The sequence below is a fragment of the Rhineura floridana genome, chromosome 1 (assembly GCF_030035675.1).
Source record: "Rhineura floridana isolate rRhiFlo1 chromosome 1, rRhiFlo1.hap2, whole genome shotgun sequence".
Classification (NCBI taxonomy): Eukaryota; Metazoa; Chordata; class Lepidosauria; order Squamata; family Rhineuridae; genus Rhineura; species Rhineura floridana.
In genome coordinates, this window is record NC_084480.1 from 270,309,634 (window position 1) to 270,326,383 (window position 16,750).

A 16,750-nucleotide genomic window follows, 5' to 3' on the forward strand; every position below is an offset into this window, starting at 1 on the left:
AAAATGCAAGGGATTCAGTACGAATCAGAACCATACACTCAAGTGCAGGCACATTTTTAAAATGTATTAACGATGCTATCTCAACAAGAGTCATTTTGCATACAAACAATTCATTTTGCTAACTTAGCCTTATGAATGGATAGCAATATCACAAGGTATGAGTTCTGCATCATCATCATTAATCAACCACGGAGGGATGTAACACTAAATGTTCCATATCAGGGGAAGGTATGGAACAGTCATACTTCAAAATACGCACTTATCTGAATTTAGTTATGTCATTCTCCAGCCAACCGACATTTACAAAAATGCGTATATGAGGGGAAGTATACAGAAAAATGAAAATATTAGTAAAAATAACATAAAAATGCATCATATGGGGAGAAATTACTTGCAAAAATGTGAACATTAGTGGAAAATTTTATACAAAAATGTGTTTATTAGCAGAAAACCACACTAAAATTCTGGTGAATATTCATGAGGATTTTTTTTTTAATTGCAAATTGTTACAGAAATGTGGAGAACTGGATTTCAAAATGGAGAGATGAAAAACTGAGAGGACTGAAATTTGACAGTTCTTTTTATCCCTACTTGTGGGCAATTTCAGTTCCTAATATGCAAACTCCTAAAGCCAAACTCTTTACAGTAAAAGACTATTTAGTTCAACATTTATAGCTCTTCAGATTGTTTTAACGTACCCATTATCCCCTCACAGTGTTTCTCCAAAAATCAGTAAATCCCCATCTTATTTACTTTCACACTTAGAATGTATCCCATCCAGCTGGAAGTCCTCCCATGGGCAAACCAGGAAATTTAAAGGGTCCCTGTCCTAATAAAACTTCTTAAGACTTCTCAGCTAGCCGGTGTTATGGACCCTATTGGATATGGGTGGATTCACTGGGAGTTTTCGCATCAGAAATTACAGCAGGATTCTTTTTTTTTTATTCACAGTTCTGATTTCAGCCCCAGAAGAGAAACCAGCACTTAAAAGAGAGAATTTCCCCCCTCAAACGATGACATTTCCAGCATGGAAATATCAGGGATTTCCTCATTTCTAGTTCATTTTCCTGCCTAATCTTTGCTAAGGCTATTTTCTGAATTGGTTAAGTTCCACAATATCACAGAAACCATCTGGACCTCTCAGATGATTTCTAAACATCTAATGCAGGGGCAGTCAATGTGATGCCCTCCAGATGACAGCTCCCATCAGCCTGAGCCAGCATGGCCAGTGCTCAAGGATGATGAGAGTTGTAATCCAACAAATCTGAAGGGTATCATGTTGGCTACCCCTGATCTAATGGGTGTTCCTCACCCTTCTCAAAAAAGGAAACTCTTATTTCCAGACACGACTGGGGTTGGCGGGTGGGTACATTATACACACATGATGTAATAGAGTAGGCTAGATCCTTCATTGTGCTTAAGATTGCAACTGAATAGCCTGATGCTTTGGACTGGTTTAATTTAGCTTCACATAGACAGCTTGCATTAACACTGGGTCAAGTTCCAGTCCCAGTGCACAGCAACACGTTCTGTTAGCTCAGCAGCTTATAAGATTCAGACTGTGTTTAAATGTTTTATGGATTGCTACCATCTTCCCCCACCAGAAGAGGTTTATTTCTTTATTTCTTTATTTCCCAAGTGGTAAAGCAGGAGCTGATGCAGCGTCTTCATAAAGGTAAGTCTGTCTTTCTTAAACTTAAAAAAGCAGCTTGGTCACTTTTTTTTAGTAAAGCCACAATCATATAATAAGCCTGGCTGGAACACAACCCCTGATGCGTGGAAGTCTTGTTAGCCGTTTCTTACAGTCTCATTGATATAAGATATTGCATCCATCACAGGCTTTGGTGGAGATGAAACTATTCGTACGATTTCCGTTTAGATTTCGCAGCCTCTTGTTGCACTTTCCAAATGCTTCCATCTATATTGAAGCACGTGCATGTTATAATAGGAAAGCTATTTCCAGTGATGACAAGCATGACAAGAAAGAGCAGGTGTAAGTAAGAGTCTTATAGGAAAACCGAGCCAACGTGTGCAACAATTAGAGGCAGCCATTTATTATTAAGAGCCGTAGCCAAAATAGAGAAAAATGTACAAAATACAAAAGGCATTTTTCTCAATAAAAGTTTCCCGGGAGTTATACATTTGCTGTACAATTTGCAGGGATCAGATGTCTTTCCAAGATTTTTTTTGAAAGACACGAGTAATGGCATTTAAAGTCTGCAATTTCATTCATCGTCTTTTATGTAGCTGCTGTTGGAATATCTAAGTGATTAATTCAGGGCAGAGCCTTGTTAAGGTAACAGCCAAGGAATTTCAGGTTCTTAATTGACCCACTTCTCCACTTAGAGTTTAAATGTTAGCTTTGTTTAGAACATGAACTGTCCCAGGGTACACTTTGTACTTTAGCATACCACTGAGAATGTGAAACCAGATGTAGATGCTATGACGAATGAAGTGTTCTTCCAAAATGTGAGTGTCCATTTAACCCTTTGTATTTCTGGTATCCAGTATCAGAAACTTCTGATAATGTAGTTTCAACATCTTCTAGCAAAATAACCCGCAACAAATCTATGACCAGCATTATTTTCAATACAGTTCTTGGGCTTGTCTCTCAGAAGTCAAGCTCCTGTGTGTTGTGCATTTTCAGATATATCCCATTTATAAGATGGAATATAAACATATTTAAATGGATGACTACTGCAAAGACTGGAATTGGGAGGGAGAGCAAAACAGGAAGTAGTCGTCCCTGCTATATGGGCATAAAGTTGATGCATCCATTGTCATGGCTTAATTTTTCAAGGCACTTTTCAGTTCTTCTCACAGTGCACTATAATACATTTAATGTGCTGTTTTTGCTGTCTGCTTTAATACTGCTATTATTTTAATCTGCTGCTGTGATTTTCAGTTGTGTTCTTGAGTTTCAGAAGAGTTTTCATTATTATTATTTTGTGATATATACTGTTGTTGTTAACATGTTGGGAGTTGTCTTGAGAGAGGTAATCCTGAAAGCCTATAAATACAGTGAATAAATAAATAAAATAATACTATGTCCCAGCCAGCACAAAGTTTAGGAAACAGCTTTCTAGAATGTGGAAGCACCACATCTATCTCATAGGCCCCATCTGCACTATGCATTTAAAGCAGCATTGTACCACCTGAAACAGTCATGGCTTCACCCAAGGAACCCTGGGAGCTGTAGTTGCTTAAGGTGCTGAGAGATGGTAGGAGATTCCAACTCCCCTCATAGAACTACAGTTTCTAGGGTGGTTTGACAATCAATCCTTCTTCTCAGGGAACTCTGAGAATTGTAGCTCTGTGAGGGGGAGAAGGGTCTTCTAACAACTCGTAGCACCCTAAGCAGACTACAGTTCCAAGGATTCTTGGGGGGAAGACATGACTTATTAAAGTAGTGTAATATGGCTTTAAAGGTTTAGTGCAGATGCAGTCTCTGTTACATTTGTATCTGCCTAGGGATTATCCTAGTGAGAAGACATTATTCACTAGAAAAGACAATAATACTGGGAAAAACAGAAGGGAGCAGAAAAAGAGGAAGGCCAAACAAGAGATGGATTGATTCCATAAAGGAAGCCACAGGCCTGAACTTACAAGATCTGAACAGGGTGGTTCATGAGAGATGCTACTGGAGGTCGCTGATTCATAGGGTCTCCATAAACTGTGATCGACTTGAAGGCACATAACAACAACTAAAGGGATTATCCTATTATTAAGGGATTGGCCCTCAAAAATTGTGTTCTATGGGTTGAGAACCACCAAAATTATTATTTCAGTAGCCTTTGTGCAGGTGGGGTGGGGAAGTGAATTCTCTTACTGAGCAAGAAAGGGGAGTGGCGAAATTCAGAATTTCACTTTCATTCAGAAGGTCATGGCTCACCTTTAGAAAACAGGGTGGTGGGTCTTTTTCTTTTTTGCCATTGCCATTGTGCAGCAAAAGTCACAGAGCTCTTTATTAAAGGGACTTGCTGCCACAGTCTTTTCCCAAGAGTAAACTCAAGGCCTGGACACAGTGTCATTTGAAAGAACTAATTAAGAAGTGTGTGTGCTAGTAGAAGCTGAGTTCATGATTTGTCTCAAGGGATATTGCATTTTTCCTCCTGATGCTTTCCCTCAAACAATAGTTCATCTGGCCCTTCAGGAGATCTGGGGGAAAGGAAATGGGGAAGATTTGTTATTTTTAATGGCATTATATTTTGGTGTGTTTTCTTTTTCTCTCTAAATTTATTCATTTATTTTTGTCTTAATATAACACCCTGGTATCTTTGTAACTGAAGGGCAATCTAGAAGTGCCATCAATTAATCAGTAAAATTATCTCTGTTCTCATTGGCAGTTGGACAAAAAAGAGAGGAAAGACTCAACACCCTGATTTCTAAAGGTAAGCTCCTCCCTCTCAAGGTGGCAAATTTTAGCATGTGCAGACCCACCCACCCCAAAATCATTGATATGGTGCTCAGTTTTGCAGTCTCTGAATGGGGCTGTAAAATTCAGGCACCATTTCATCAGAGTCCTTTTATGTGTGTTCTTTTGACTTAGTGTAAAACTTCAAAAGAGGATTCTTCATCCATTGGAATGGAACATAGCCCATGATGCCTTCTACTAGGGTGTATCTTTTCCCCAAGGATAACAATATGGTTTCTCTACCTAGATATTACAAGGGCATACTGAGACTGCACCACATGAAGAGGCTCCCACAACACTGAGGGTAAGAATCATTGTGCAAGATGCTTCTCTGGTGAACTACCATGATAGGATAGGATATCATAGTACAGTATAAGTGAGTAAGCAATTATACATGTCAAGTGGAATTTAGTGATGGCATCAAATCTCAGGAATGAGAGGATTACAAAACAGACTCCCTCAATCTTGCATCATTACAAGCTAAGACCAATGGGTTCATAGGTGCTTGTACCAACCTTTTCAAGCACCCATTTTCCTGAACACTTGGTACCACACTTATCAATTTCCATGGTGGAAAATTGGCAGCTGAGAGAGCTGAATGAAGCCAAGAGTTCTTCCTAGGTTCTTGAATCTTTGCAATGAAAACTTCTGAGAAGGGATGCATTAGTCCCAAACAGGGATGGGGAAGAAATTCTGTTTGCTTCTGTTTAATGCAAACCTAAATAATTTACACTTCCTCAAATAATACACAAACTGAAATGCAGCTGTCCTTCAAAATTCACGCTTTTCTGAATTTTGTGATGCAGTCCTCCAACCAAATAACGCATTTAAAAAGTGTATATTAGGGGGAAACACATATGTTAGTGAAAATAACATTCAAAAGTGCATTGCATTGGGAAAAATGCAAATAAAATCTGTATATTAGGAGAAATTCACACTAAAATCCTGATGAATTTTCATGAGGATTTTTAAAAAATAAGATATTGAGAGAAACCAAGAGTGACAAATTTGCCCATCCCTAGGCCTAATGGGTATTTAGCTCAGCTTTGGATGAACATTTGATTGAAAGGCTCACAAAGAGCTCAAACACTGATCACAAAGTATCTTTCACCATCAACACTGTCTCCTTTCCCTTTCTTAAGAGTCAATTTAACTTGGAGCCATGCACCAGGGAAGGTGCACTCAGAGTGTCTTTTCATGCTGGGGCGTGGGTTTACCAATCTTAGAATCCCCCAGTGGGAAAATTGATGCTATATTGGACATTTCCACCAGGGATAAGACCCTATGAAGTGCTTGTCCCCAGGGGGAGTTTCTCTATTGTGTGGCAGGGGAAGAAGGAGGTAGCAGCAGTTTGCAAGATGTAGGGGAATACAAGTCCTTCCTGACATGTTCTCAGGAGGCTGCAAGCAGGGCTGTGCTCACCTGAATCCAGCTCACAATCATCTGAGCAGGGTCTCTAATGCTTTCCAGTCAAATGCTCCTGACAGTTTTACTTCTTGCCTTCCCAAACCTACAACTCTCATAATCCCTGACCACACTGGCTGGGTCTGATGGGTGTTGTAGTCTAAAACATCTAGGGCACCACAGTGGAGAAGGCTAGCTAGCAGCCTCCATTGTAGATAGGAACACTGGAAACTCCAGGGTTTTTTTTCCTTGAACAGTAGTGGGTGAGACCTACAGTTTTACGAGTTTTCATCAGCAATCAATTTTGTAAATATCCTCAAGAATTCTGCTGAAAGCCAAGAACCCTCCAATTTAATCAGCCTTCTTGGCTACTGTTTCCTCCACCTTCCTTCTCATAATTTGGTAAATCTGAGGAAAGGGAGAGAGGAGGTGAGAAGACTTAACTATCCTGGACTGGTAGCAGGGAAGTTATGAGCATTTTTTTCCTGAGCATTGAGAAAATTTTAGGAAAAAGCCGAAACGTTTCCAGAGGGCTCATAGTAAAGAAACAAGAGACCAAGCCTGTTCTGACTTGGCAAGTTTTACCCACCATTAGTTGAAATCTTGTGTCATATGCAAAATTTAAGATTGCTCTGCTGGCTGTCTGAATTTTTATTATGGGGATGTTTGAATCTAATATATTGGCTATGTGAAAATGACCAATTAAGAAAGCTCAGTGAGACTAATCAAACTTTCTGTGCATTTCATTATGTTGCAATGAAAGATTTGCAAACCATTAACATAATCTAGCCTGCTTCTATAAAATGCCCTCAACGTGTGCTGCTTGCTAAATTAGCCTGAAGCTATATTGCATGGAAACATGGGCCTGGAAGAGTTGAGAGCCAGCAAAGGCCCAGTAGTGTTGGTGCTGGTGATGGGGGCAGGTTCAGACTGCCTGCTATATCTGTGTGTAGTTCTCATCTTGTCTAAGCTGGGGAGTAAGATTCGTAAGATGTCAAGCAATTTCAGACAATAGATGAATATAAGCAGAATATCTTATATGGAGTTTCTCCTGTTGCAAGAACCTCAACCCAAAATTAAAACTTCCTTTGCACTGAAGGGGTTCTCAGGCAGGATTGACAGCAACAGTATTATTTGCCAGTCACGCAAGAAAGGCCCCGGGGAGTAAAGGAGGCCAGCTGGCACTTCTCTGCACCCAGTGGGATGACCTCAGCCCCATATGTGCATTCTTTACAATAACGTGACGTGCTCCTTGCACTGAGAAGGGCCAGCAGCAGCAGGATAGGGTTTAGTGTCCTTTGAATGAGAGAGTGGACCGGGAGACTTAAAGGTGTCTAGGTGATATTTGCTTTATTTACAAATATGTATACAAACAGAGCCTATTGGAAGCCAGCAGACTTATACTAACAGGCAGAAGAGAGGCCCCACCCCACTCCAGTCTCTGCAGTTTGCAGCTAACTCCAGCTAGCAGTTCTCCGCTCTCAGTCTCTCTCTGTGTCTAAGTTCATACGGCCACTTTTTCAAAGCCTCTTGCAAACTCATGTAACTCACTACTGGTGATGGGTGAAGTTCAACTTGGGAAATTTCAGAATGCAAACTCCCTAAAGTCAAAAAGTTTCACTCCCATAGAAGACAAGCTTAGATTTAGGGTCTAAGTTCAGCTGGCCACATACTGGAGTTTGTTTCCTGTCAGTGTCACCACAGCTGCCAGTCAGCCCTTCCTCCACATTAAGGAGTAAGAATCTCCTAAAATCCGTTCTATTGAACATATCGGAGCACGTAATCAGGGACTCTGATTGGCCATGGCCTCTCCTATGGAGGAGCTCACCACACATATATCTGTCCCTGGGGAGACCTCTTTCAGATGAACATCAAATCGATGTTCATTGAGCAAGTGTGACAACTGTGTGCAGCAATGGGATGGAGGCGCTAGCCTGTGCAGCCCCATGGGCCCTCCAGACATTCATTCAATGGATGGAGAAGGTCATGTGTACTCCATATCCATCTATCCATCTATCCATCTATCCATCTATCTATCTAATCTAATCATCCTGCTTCAAAACCTCTTTTTGCTATATTGAAGGTACAGAAATGTACATGGGAAGCTGGCCTATATTGAGTGAGACCATTGGTCCATCTAGCTCAGTCTACACTGACTGGCAACAGATCTCCAGGGTTTCAAACTAGAGTCCTTCCCAGGCCTACCTGGAGATGCCGGAGATTGAACTTGGGACATTCTGCATGCAAAGCACATGCTCTCCTACTGAGCTACAGTGAATAGTTTAATACTTACAGTATATGGTGAACAGTAAATACTGAGGATGGTATACAACTAAATAATTGCATTAGTGCAAAGATTAGCACAAGTGCTATGGGACTCTCCCCTCTCTCCTTACCCTGTATGCACCCCACACTATCCCCAACTTTATTTATTTATTTATTACATTTATACCCTGCCTTTCTTTTTCAACAAACCCAAGGCGGCTTACATATGGTTCCCAGGCGGTCTCCCATCCAGGCACTGGCCAGACCTGACCCTGCTTAGCTTCAGTAGGGAGCTGGCCTTATGTGCCTTCAGACCATAGCCTGGGACCAAACTCTGCTCTGGAGGGTTGTGGGAACAGATTTAGGGGGCACTCAAGAGGAGGAGAACGTTCTGTTGTGTAAGGAGAAATCTGTGTGCTGACAGAACCAGTGACTTAGCACTATGTTGAATACAACCCTGACCGAATAGTTTAAAAAGTGATAAACAGTGACAGAACATCCTGAATAGCCAGATTGTGGGTTGTATCCTATCAGAACATAAGAAGAGCCTGCTGGATCAGGCCAATGAACCATCTAGTCCAGCACCCTGTTCTCATAGTGGCCAACCAGCTGCCTATGGGAAACCAATGGTAATGGAAGCACTTCCACAAGGTAGGGCACCTGGTTTTCATTGATCCCTCTTACCAAGCTAGGGATGGACTGAGCAACCTAATTCCATCCCGTTTCATTTTTACTGGTGCTTAATCAGAGGCCCATTCAATTCCTGCATTGAGCAGGGGGTTGGGCTTGATAGCCTTATAGGCCCCTTCGAACTCTACTATTCTGTGATTCTAATTCTTGGGTTTTGCAGGGATTTTTTAAAGAATGCACAAATAGTCTACATGTAAATTGTATATGTTTTGTATGCACTTTTTACATGAAGTGCACACTCTTAAAGGTAGAATATGCTGTTTTCAATGCTTCCAGTGCTTTCATCCTTAAAATACACTTCTTGTATGACCCTTTAGAAAATACTGTTTTTGTTCACACGTTTTTGCACACCCAAGTTGCATCACAAAATCTGGAGATGTGCAGCCATAATCCAACTGGGAGTTGTGTCAGATTGGATTAGTCCAGTGGGAAAAGTGAACTGAACAAATTCTCCCCCCCCCAAAAAATGCAGCCCCCTGCACTCTCTCAAAATGCTTATCCTGAGGGTTTGGGGACTCTCTGGAACAGCATGGAATATGGCATAGATGGCGGTGATTGGTAACAGGGATTGATGAAAACAGAGTGCTTTGCCTTGCATAAACTGAAGCACTTCCACTATCCTAAAGCCACCAATGGATACAACCCAATGAATATTTCAATATATTATCCACCCATTGATATCATTTCAAGAAAAATCAGCCTTGTTCTGCTGCCACTTATAGTTCTCTCTGAAACAAATTTGTCTTTTCAGTTCTATGGCACATGATGAGGCTTCATTACTGCCACTGTGCAATATGCTCTCTAAATGACTCCACTAGAAATGGATTGTTGACTGTGCCTTGAATTTACTAGATATTGCCCCGATCACTTATCAGCCTGATATTCCCCATTGTATTTTGTTTTGTTCCAAGAATATTATTACCTATTTATGTTGACACTCAGATATAATGAATAGTTGCTGTCCATGTTGTGCCATGCTTCACAAAACAATACATTCCATGGCTGGGTATAATTTTTCAGAGGCATAATAATTCATTTTTTCCTAGAATTGGAATATGCTATTTCTCATCATTATTTCTTACGCTGATGAGAACAAATCAAAATCTGAATTGTAATGAGGAACAGCTAATATGTATGCAAAAGAGAAGATGCAGCCGCAGACGCTTTCTAAAAGTTCAGAAGAAATTGGATATAAAAACCCATTCATTTTATGCATGTCCATTCCAACAAATTAGACTGGTTATTGATTTTATTTCTTTTGAAGCAGAGGCTAGGCTTAATGAGAGCTGGAGGTCGCAGGGACTTATCTCTGGAATATTAATTTTTCTGATGGCAGGTCTGTCTAGCAACATAATACTAGCCTACCTTACAGAGCCGTTTTAAGTACTAAGGTAATGTACACAATCCACTTTAAGCCTTCTAAAGTTCTACACAAATGCCATGTGCTGTTCGCAAAATGGCTCTTGTTATGAGTAGTGATATGTGCAAAGGGGGAGGCTTATATGCTACAGGAACCCTTGGAGAGTGTGACAGCCTTCAGTATCTCTGTCCCTGAAGGTTGGTCCACCCACTGTAGGTGGTCATACATGGGCCTTGGTGGGATGTTTTCCTGGAAGGCTGCAGGTTACAGTGGTGGCTTTTGCCCATTTGGATGGGGGCGGTAAGCAGAGAGGCCAACAGAAGGTGGAGCCAGAGCCAATTACAGGTAGAGCCAATTCATTCTAGTTTTGTTCCCATCCTCCTCCCTCCTGCACTCTACAGGGGCAACACTGAGACTAAGGAGGAGGCAGTTGACATCCAGGGCCATCTCCTGGCCTGTTTGTAAGTAGAAAGGCAGGCAAGTGGGGGTTGGCTGAGGGCAGACTGCGATAGGTGGAGCACTGCCCCATTTGCCCTAATAGACCAACCTGCGCTGGCAGTTTACCTCCTCCACAGGAATGAGAAGCAACTATTTACATATTTGGGGGAAATCAAAGGGGTGTACTCTCTATGTCTGCCTGGTTCAGGCCTGGTTATAGGTTATTATTTATATTTATATTTGTGTAGAATTGGTCTTGGTCACCCTGATGGATGACTGTTATCGGGAGAAGGATGGGGGGAGAGCAACTCTGTTATTCTTACTTGATCTCTTGGCAGCTTTTGATACCATTGACGATGGTATCCTTCTGCGCCAACTTGGTAAGATGGGTATTGGAGGCACTGTTTTACAGTGGTTCCAATCCTATCTCCAGAGTCGTTTTCATAGAATAGCATTGGGTGATTGTCTTTTGCCCCCTGGCAGTTATGCTGTGGGGTGCCGCAGGGTACCATCTTGTCTCCCATGCTGTTTAACATCTATATGAAGCCATTGAGAGCAGTCACCAGAAGATTTGGGGCAAGGTGTCAGCAGTATGCTGACGATACCCAGCTCTATTTCTCTGTCACATCTGAATTGGGAGAGGCCATGCAAGCCCTTGACCGGTGCTTGGTGGTGGTGGGCTAGATGAGGGCCAATAAACCAAGTCTGAATCCTAGCAAGACAGAGACGCTGTGAGTTGGTGGTTCCCGAGTTCAGATAATTGTTCAGTTGCCTGATTTGGATGGTGTCGTACTTCCTCTAAAAGAGCAGGTCTGTAGTCTGGGGGTGCTCCATCTTTGTTGCTAGAGGTCCAGGTGACCTCATGGCTAGGAGTGCCTTTTACCAGCTTCGGCTAGTAAGACAACTGTGGCCATTTCTGGACCAGGATAGCCTGACCACTGTTGTCCATGCACTGGTAACCTCCAGGCTAGTTTACTGTAATGCGCTTTATGGGGGGCTGCTCTTGAGGTTGGTCTGGAAGCTGCAGATGGTGCAAAATGTGGCTGTGAGACTGCTCACTGGGGCAGGGTATCGGCAACATGTCACCCTGCTGCTGAAAGAATTGCACTGGCTGCCCATTAGCTTAGCTACCAGGCCAAGTTCAAGGTTCTAGTTTTGGTGTACAAAGCCATATACAGCTTGGGACCAGGATAACTGAAAGACCACCTTAACCCTTATATATCCAGTCGATCACTGCACTGGGTAGGTGAGGGCCTCCTGCAGATACCATCTTATCAGGTATCCGTTCCGCACAGCATAGGAAACTGACCCTTTAGTGTGGTTGCACCTACCCTTTGAAATTCCCTCCCCTTAAATATTAGACAGGCACCATCTCTGTTATCTTTTCAGCACCTACTGAAGACCTTCCTCTTTTAACAAGCCTTTTAAGTAGAGACCTTATCCCAGTCTGTGTCTGAGTTGGAATTGCTTTTTAATATGTTTTTAAACCTTATTTTAAAAAAAATATGTTTTAAACCTTTTTTAAAATATGTTTTTTAAAGCTTTTAAAAATGTTTTTATAGACGTTTTGTTTTAGTGTATTTTAGGCTATGTTTTTATTATGTTTTAAAGTGTTTTGGGTGCTTTTGTTTGCTGCCCTTGGCGCCTGCTGGGAGAAAGGGTGGGGTATATATCAAATAATAAATAAATTTGTTGTTGTTATGTGCCTTCAAGTTGATTACGACTTAGGGCGACCCTATGAATCAGTGACCTCCAGTAGCATCTGTCATGAACCACCCTGTTCAGATCTTGTAAGTTCAGGTCTGTGGCTTCCTTTATGGAATCAATCCATCTCTTGTTTGGTCTTCCTCTTTTTCTACTCCCCTCTGTTTTTCCCAGCATTATGGTCTTTTCTAGTGAATCAGGTCTTCTCATTATGTGTCTGAAATATGATAACCTCAGTTTCATCATTTTATCTTCTAGCAATAGTTCTGGTTTAATTTGTTCTAACACCCAATTATTTGTCATATTCGCAGTCCATGGTATGCGCAAAGCTCTTCTACAACACATTTCAAAGTTGATCTTTCTCTTACCCACTTTTTTATATTTATTTTTATAAATAAATAAATAAAATGCCTCCTTGGTGGGACTTTGTGGTGCTAGCAGCAGATGGAGATACCATTTTAATTTCACACAATTCCCCAGAGTGATACTATGTTGGAGTCATTGTGGGAATTTTAAATGGCAGCACCAACACATATTTAGAGCACCAACCACTAGGGAAAATGTAAAGGGGAGGAGGAAGTGAAAGCATTTGAAGAAGATGTGGCAGGGACCCAAGGATGTCTTATGGTGATACCAGGTCTGATATATTGTGTGAAGTAATCTTTTTTTTAAAAAGCTCAGAGTTAGCGTTCTGGGATCCCCCTGAGTTAGTGGGGTTTCAAACTGCCTTGCTGTGTGGAGGGCTGCAGCTATTGTCTTTGAAAACTTGCAGAGTTGGATGCACCTCCCTGTGAGGGTTGTAGAGATCTCTTGTTTTAATTTTTTGTACTGTGCTTAGCATACTTTAACACTTTATAAATAATAGGTGATGATGTTTTAGAATAAGCCTCACCAAAGCTGAAGTCTGAACATCTTTTGGAAATATTGTTAAACACTGGGTCACCTTTGGTGTTCTGGTGACAACAGTTCAAGAGTTATAATATTATGTACTAATTTTGTTTGGACTGCAATTCTAAATCCTTTTAGAGAGTAACAGCACAATCCTAACCATGCCTACTCATAAGTAATCCTTACTGAATTCAATGGAGCTTACTCCTAGGTAAGTGAGGTTAGGATTTCAGCCTGCCATGGAACTTAGTGGGACTTGCTTCTGAGTAAATATGAGTAAGATTAACTAGATTTAATAAACTCTGTGTTTAATCAAATTCAGTATCTTTAGATATTTTTTTTTTTAAAAAAATATTGCCTGGTTCAGATTGCATCAGTCAAACTTGTCATCAGTCTTCTCTCTGCCAGATCAAACAGTTTGGTCTCAGTTTTTGTATCACAGCTTGAATGACATAACTTCTATGGCAGCATCCCCAACCTGGTGCCTTCTAGATGGGAGCTAAAGTCCAAACAATCTGAAGGGCACCAGGTTAGGGACAGCAAACTAAAACACTGAAAGAGGGAACAAAAAAAGACGTGCCTGTACATTCTACCTCATGACTCAGGTTCTACAAATGCTCGAAGCTTACTTCCCCACCCCCTTTTTTTATAAAAGTAAGTTGAGAATCTGGAGATTATGGTTCATCAGGGAGGGGTGGGGTGGGGGGTGGCTGGCAACATTCTCCCCTTGCCTCCCCCCTGTGGACATACATGGTATGAACAATGGACAACATGGGAAAACGTGTGAATACTGGTTGACAGAAGACAAGCAAAGAGAGGCTTGCCGTTCTTTAGGGAAGGGCTTTAGCTCAGTGGTAGAGTGTCTGTTTTGCATGTAGAAGGTCCCAGGTTCAATCCTCGGTATTTCCAGGTAGGGCTGGGAGAGATCCCAATCTGAAACCCTGGAGAGCCACTGCCAGTCAGTGTAGAAAATATGGAGCTAGATGGCCTAATGGATTGACCAAGTATAATAAGGCAACCTCCTATGTTCCTATGTTTAGATTTTTAGAAGAATCAGTAAACCAAAGTAAATGCAAGGAAAAGTGATTTTTCTTGTCAGTGCAGAGACTTATTCCTCCAAGTCTCACTTGACATGTTTTATTATAACTGTTATTATTACTACTACTGTTACTATCATCGTGACCATCATCTACTCATGTTGTCATCATCATTACAAATGCATCCTCCACTCGTGAAGATGCTGCTCTTCAAAGTAGTTGAGAAATCATCTGTTGGGTTTAAAAAATGTTTCTGTTTTAATTTCCTATTGAGCTCCTGCATGCTGACATGAAGGCTGATGATAAAAATGATTAACCGCTAGACTTGAATATACTGGCTCTGTTTGTCTAACAGTGTTAACATTAATACTGAGGCCTGTCGCATGATGATATGATGGTTTGCCCAGACAATTTAGGGACAACATAGGAGTCAGCAAAATCAATCTGATTGTTCTGCTCTTGTGTTAATAAGATTTGTGTAACAAATCATATTCTCTCTGTGAATCTGGTTTTTCTTGCTGGATAATGTCTAGCAATTCTTCAAGCCAGTACATCTCAGGCTTAGAGACAGGAAGAGGCACTAAAAAGCCTTGTGCTGCTTTCTTAGCAGAAAAGTATATTGCTTTAACTGCAAAAATGTGGAAGGACGTGTTGGAGATGGTGTTGGTCTATATGTGAAAACAGACATTGAGTCCAGCAAGCTAGAAATTCCAGAACAGGCAGACTCTTCCACAGAATCGGTGTGAGCATAATGTTGGCCTCAAGAGTAATCTCGTACTGGGGACATTCTGTTGTCCCCCTGACAAAAATACTCAAGGAGATCTTGAGATGAAAAATGAAATCAAGTCAGCATCCAAATTAGGAAATGTAGTAATGGGTGACTTCAAATACCCTGACATAGACTGGCTTCATATGTGTTCCAGTCATGACAAAGAGGTAACATTTCTAAATACCCTAAATAACTGTGCTCTAGAACAGTTGGTCATGGAACAGATCAGAGGAGTGGCAACCCTGGACTTAATCTTAAAAAGCACCAACGACCTGGTGTGAGATGTGTTGTTGAACCAATTGGGAGCAGTGACCATAGTGCTATTAAATTAAATATAAGCATAAATGGCCAATTGCCAAGAAAACCCAGCATGGTCACATATGACTTCAAAAGAGGACACTCCCCCAAAAGTAGGGGACTGGTAAAAAGAATGTTGAAAGGCAAAGTCAATAAGGACAAGTCACTTCAAAACACTTGGGAGTTGTTTGAAAACACAATATAAGAAGCTCAACTGGAGTGTATACTGCAGATCAGGAAAAATACCACCAAGGTCAAGAGGATGCCAGTGTGGTGAATGAGCAGAGTCAAAGATCCTATTAGAGTCAAGAAGGCTTCCTTCAGACAATGAAAGTCTTGTCCAAGTGAGGAGAATAAAAAGGAACTTTGGCAAAAGAAATGTAAGCAGACAATAAGCAGACAATAAGGGATGCTAAAAAAGAATTTGAGGAGCACATTGCTAAAAAAATTAAGACCATCAACAACAACAAAATTAAATACATTAAAAGCAGGAGACCATCTAGGGAGGCAGTTGGACTCTCAGACAGACAAGGAGTCAAAGATGTGCTGAAGCAGCATAAGGAGATTACAGAGAATCTAAATGAATTCTTTGCATCAGTCTTGACAGCGGAGGATATAGGGCAGTGTAGGCTACTGGACAGTGTAGTATGCTAGCTTTTCCAGAAAGACAGGAAAGGGTTAACATGTGCAGCAGCTCAAGGACAGCTCACAGGAGAAGCTGCAGCTGGCACAGAGCGAACCGTGTGTATAAAGCCTTGGAAAAAGAAAACGCAAGGTGTGGGGGGTGTTGATAGAAATAAGAGAGTTGAATCATTGAGTACTTTGCCTAAAGAAACAATAAAGATCCTTTCTACATGACTCGCTGTGGTCCGTCTTTATTCTGTTCGGCTGTGTTCATAAGGGTACGCTGGACACCGGGCATTTAGCTTCGGCATTAACACGCTACGCAACAGGCAGATCCCTGTGCCTGAACTAACTTTTGCAGGAAGGGAGTCTGAGAAACTGAGGCAAATAGAGGTGATCAGTGGTGAAGGTCTAGGCTTAATAAACAAAATAAAAGCTGACAAATCACCATATCCAGATGGCATCCACCCCAGAGTTAGTCATGTCTCACTAACCTATTAGAGTTCTTTCAGAGTGTCAACAAGAGGTGATCCAGTGGACATAGTGTGCTTGGACTTTCAAAAAGCTTTCAACAAGGTACCTCACCAAAGACTCCTGAATAAGCTTAACAGTCATTGACTAAGAGGAGAGGTTCTCTTGTGGATCAGGAACTGACTAGGAAACAGAAAGCAGAGAGTAGGAATAAACTGACAGTTCTCCCAATAGAGGGATGTAGGAAGTCCCCCAAGGATCAGTATTGGGATCTGCTTTTTTACTTGTTCATAAAAAGTTCAGGTAGGAGTGAGTAGTGAGGTGACCAGGTTTGCTGATGATACTAAATTGTTCAGGGTCATTAAAACAAAAAGGGATTGCGAAGAGCT

General features: G+C 41.3%; 1 protein-coding gene across 3 annotated transcripts in view; it reads left to right on the forward strand.

Moving 5' to 3' along the window:
* The first annotated feature begins 1,593 nt into the window (after nt 1-1,593).
* KCNB2 (potassium voltage-gated channel subfamily B member 2) overlaps nt 1,594-16,750 on the forward strand; it is a 306,908-nt gene continuing 291,751 nt past the window's right edge. For 2 of the 3 annotated variants that reach the window (XM_061601270.1, XM_061601280.1), the window contains exons 1-3: nt 1,594-1,675; nt 4,347-4,391; nt 4,662-4,718. The gene's annotated coding sequence lies outside the window, so the exon portion shown is untranslated. Of the gene's footprint in view, nt 1,676-2,439; nt 2,470-4,346; nt 4,392-4,661; nt 4,719-16,750 lie in introns of those variants that run through there. The other variant, XM_061601289.1, reaches the window with a different exon arrangement.